Here is a 5,037-nt window from a genome sequence, read left to right as displayed (position 1 = left end):
TTTTCTGGAGTTTTGTGCATGTGTGACAGCACCCTTAGTGTCAAAATCCATGAAAAAATCTAAACCCCTTTAGATTATTTGCACTCGTATTTGATTGACACTTAGATATCAGCTATCCTTCATTAATGCTAAACACTGTAAAAACTATGTAGAAAAAAAAGTTCCTGATTGAAAAATTGATTTTTATTTCCTACACAGATCATTACAGCACCTTCTCTGTGTCTTTTTTCTGTTCATCCCTTCCCCAGTGCATTCAGATGAACGTCCGGTCTTATTGTGTGTGACCTCCGTCTCTCTGGCTGTTTGCTGTCTCAGATAACATTTTGACATTCCAGTCTCCTCCTCACAGATGCCGTGATACCTTGGACCGAGGGTGGATGGGGGGCCCAATGATAAGGCTTCACTCACAATTAGCAGGCAGGGAGCAGGGAGGCGAGAGGGGGAAATTGAACTGTCAGAGAAGAGAAGAGAAGAGAGGAGGAGGAGTGGAGGAGAGAGAGAAGGGAGGGAGGGGTGTGTGACCCCCATCCTGCAAAATGGAGCCCGTCATAATTTGTTCATTTGGTGCCCATCAGGCTCTACCTTCCCTCTCTAACACCGCTCTGCTGACCTTCCTCTCTCTCTCTCTCTCTCTCTCTCTCACCCTTTACCCTCTCCATATCTCATCCCCTATTTCACCTTTCTCTTTACCTTCACTCACCAGCATCCCCTCTATTTTTAAAGCCTTGTTTGGACCACATATGATATGATATGATATGATTATGCTCTTTCTGAGCTATGTTGTTATTAGCAACATAATTCTTATAGAATGAATCAATCAGTGATTATAGTACAAAATTACCCAGAGGCCTTAGGAGCCAGGAGTCAGAGGGGAAGGAGCTAACAGGACAAAGGCCGGGGTCTGATGGGTCACATTAATATGAAGTAAGCAGAGAGGCTTTTAGCTTCTCTGTATTTAAATGTCTCATGCTGATGGACCTTAATGAGATAATACAGCTGAGAGCAATTAGAACACGGTGCACTCACACAAGACTACAACACACATCATGAATGTACAGTCATGTTATCACAAACAAACTGTACAGCTGAGAGGAGAGAACATCCCTCTTCAAGAGGAAGTCATACATACATTTACATGCACACAATTTAAGTTCTTGAGACCAGGGGATTTAATTTAAAACAAAGCAAAAGAATAGATGCAGTGCTTAGCCTATAGCTACCTCTGCAGCTTACTTCTTTTAAAATAAGGACTCTTTAAAAAAAATGCTCTTTTAGGTGGATGTACTAAACAGAAACCATCATTTAAGTTTCATCAATGAATTTCACAAAATGAAGGAGAAAAGCGGTCAAAAGTGCCCTTCCTGGTTTGACCCTTTCATAGTTTTAAATTTGTAGTTTTTCTCAATTGTAGCTGTATTTACTGTAATAATGATTTTTTTTTCCAGGCAATTCTTAGCAATGCTGTATAAAAAATGTCTGCCTACCTCAAGTCTCCACTTTGAAAACGCCTGAACTTTTCTTTATTCAAACGGGTGCAAATCTTAATTTTATTTTCTGCTGTTATCAACTTTGAACCTAAAGTAGTTTAGGCTTCATGCTTTGGCCAAGTTCAGTTTTTCAGCTCCCAGCAGTCATCTACAGGCCTCTGTTTAACAATATAAATTCAGACAAAAGTCTGATCAGCTCTGGAGGTGGGCAGAGCTGATCAGTGCATCTAGGGGCTGTGTTACCCTGTGTTATGCAGATGAGCTTCGGTGACTGAACTTGCAGCTGATGAAAAAAAAATCATTAAAAAATCCCTTAAGGGGTGCTTTTTTTAATGAATACACAGTGTGACACTAGTGTCATCATTAACAGTCTATTATTGCCTATGCAAAAGTAACCAAAGTTTTCTAGTTTACTTTTGATTATCCAGATTTCAACACGAGAAGGGTATTAAATTCTAAATATACAGGTGAATCTCAAATAATTAGTGTAAAACCAGAGTCAACACTGTCAGCCATCTACCAGGAGATTTTAGAGCTCTTCTTGCCTCCATCTGCTAAGAAGCTTCATGGAGATAGTGATTTACTTTTCTAGCAGGACTTGGCTCCTCTTCACAGTGAAGTCAAAACTACCAGAAACTGGTTTGCTGACCATGGTGTCACTGTGCTTGATTGACAAGCCAACTTGACTGACTTGAACCCCATTAAGAGTCTCTGGGGAAATGTCTAGGAAGATGACGAGCTGAAGGCTGCTATCAGAGCAACCTGGGCTTCATAAAACCCCAGCAGTGCCACAGACTGATTGGCTTCATGCCATCTTCTATAGATGCAGCAATTTGTGCCAAAGGAGCCTTTTCTTGCAAGGTTATGAAAGCTGGCCTGTGCTCCTTCAGTGGAATCTATGAAGTCTGTTTTAAAAAGCTAAGTCAACTTAAATGAGTGGACTTTATGTCCTGTCAAGCTTGAGTTTTTGCAAGTAGGACAATTAAATTTTGATCCATCCTAACTGGTAAAGTAAGGCATAAATCTACCAAAATGTAAAGATGATACAAAGCTGCTGCTCTGACTCACAAGAAACTATTACTGTACACCAGCTTGTGAGCTAGAGCTGTCAAATGTAACGGGAAAAAAAGCGATATTTTCACTAAAAATTGACACTTTTTCATTTTGTTTGTGTCCCTTGCTGCTGTAAGATGTCAAAAACACCGATTTATGTAACAGCCAATGTCAGGCATGGTGGAGTAGGTATGTGAAAAAATAGCTTGCAAGTTACTTCTGGCTGGCTGGGCTCAGCCTTAGAGATAGGGTGAGGAGCTTGGACATCCGGAAGGATCTCGGAGTAGAGCCGCTGCTCCTTTGCGTCGAAAGGAGCCAGTTGAGGTAGTTCAGGCATCTGATCAGGATCGCCTCCCTGTGGAGGTCTTCCGGGCACATCCAACTGGAAGGAGATCCCGGGTAGACCCAGAACTTGCTTGAGGGATTATATATCTCATCTGGCCTGGGAACGCCTTGGAATCCCCCAGGAGAAATTGGAAAATGTTGCTAGGGAGATGTATGGGTTGATTTGCTTAGCCTGCTGCCACTGTGACCCGACCCCGGATAAGTGGATGAAAATGGAAGGATGAATGGATGATCAAGAAAACAAAAACATGTGAAGGACTTGGCATTATTTGCTGCCTTTGATCTGGCCACTCTCAAAAAGACAATTCAGATCTGTCTCCCATGTTTGCTCCACCCTTGTTGGCAGAGGATAGCAGAGGTCCCACAACTTCTTGATTTTGATCAGGCATGTAGGAGGAAGGTACAGTGACGAATGCTGTGCTGTTCTTGAAGTTAAACTGTTTTCAACTGAGCACACTGAAAGAGCATTGACAAAGAAAAAAAACAGCTAATGCCAGGGATGTTTTTGCACTCAGGATGCTGTTGTGATGCTTTTGCATTAAAACAGACAGTGCAGCTATTGACACAGCCCCTTAGAGTGCACTGACTCTACTAACAGTCCTCTTACTGTGTTATACCACTTACTTTCTTTACCTGCAGGTCTCAGCGTTGTCTACAGCCTGAACAGAGCCCTCTGTTGATAAGACCGTATAGATTTTCATCTTTTTAAATCCCTCAGTCTCTCACTCTTCACAAAGCCGACTGTGTGAATTGCTATATGTCAGCAATACTGTGTATGTGTGTGTTTAGGGTGTGTGTGTGACAGAGAGGATACAGGTGTTGTTAGCAAGCTCTGAAGGTGACTGCTGGTCTCATCCATCAAACAGGCTTTCCTCAGGCTGATCCCTAATGGATCCCCTCAATCAGAGCCGCTCACTGTCAGTCGCAGTGCAACAAAATGAGAAATCAGGCAACTGGTCGCACAGCCAAGGTTGGGAGTCATATAAAGGGGACAAAGTGATAAAGACCAGCTCGTGTCCAGCCTGTTGATTAGTATTGAGTGATCCAGGCCTTCCAGCCGCTCATGACGGAAACAGGACATCAATCTGGACAAAGGTACTTCTTCAACAGTTATAATTCAGCAGCATGTTTCCTGTATCCAAACCTGCAAGCTGGCCTCATTATGACATATCAGTATAATTTGATAACAGGGTGAGAACTGCATGTGCCAGAGGTTTTGATTTCATTCTGTGTAATCTCCAGACGTAATGCAAACAGTAAATGAAATGCTGAATGGGCTCAGCCTCCTCTGTACTCTTAAAAACACATCCAATGTAGTTAGCAAGTGTTAACACACTTCACTTTACAGTAGGCCATTAAAACCTATGAAGGGAGGACAGATTCAAACAGAGCCTCCTCTTTATTCGTCCGTGTCCGGGCTTCCTTACATGTTAAAGGCTGTTTCTGTCCTCCCGTTGGTGATTTGATTTGAGAGGCTAATATACTGAAAGCCTCTTCCTCCTGTTTGTCTCCAGCTCCTTATTCTCTCAGCTTTAAAAGCCCAAAGCCTTCATTATTGAAAAGACCTCTATTTGGTTTGAGGGTCTAACAAAATGCGGTGTGACGTTCTCCTCGGGGAACACAGAATGAAGAAGATTTGAGTGGCAGCAGAAACCTAAAACAGATTCATTAAACTGAGTCTGTGTTTGGCTTCTAAGTAGACGGGGACGGATGGAAGGTGAATCATTGAGGTATGGAAGAACAGTGAAGTAATCACTCTAAAAGCTCTCTGTTTCCACGCTGCTGTGTAACCATGATTTCCTGCCTCTGTCGTCTTTTATCCTCAGCAAACTGTAGTGTGTTTTGAAATAAGGACCCATTTTTAACATCCTACAAATGCACATTCTAAATGACTGGCCAGAGCACTTAGAGTAAGGATTTTAAACACGAAGGTGTCCCAGAAACTTGCGTGACTTCAGAGGGAAAAACGATTATGGAGGATGATCAACATCACATGCTGGTCTTCGTTCATCAGGGAACAGTTGTGGGTGTGTTCACTGCCATGTTTATGAGCTGTAAAAGTGCACGACATCTGGCTGGTGACACTCGCTGGTCTGTTTGCCCTTGTTGGCTGTTTTAAGTATTCTGTAGGAGGCAACTTGATCGGAAATTG

Source organism: Cheilinus undulatus, linkage group 5, assembly GCF_018320785.1.
Source record: "Cheilinus undulatus linkage group 5, ASM1832078v1, whole genome shotgun sequence".
NCBI lineage: Eukaryota > Metazoa > Chordata > Actinopteri > Labriformes > Labridae > Cheilinus > Cheilinus undulatus.
The sequence above is the reverse complement of the archived record's forward strand: the minus strand, read 5'-3'. Positions refer to the sequence as shown.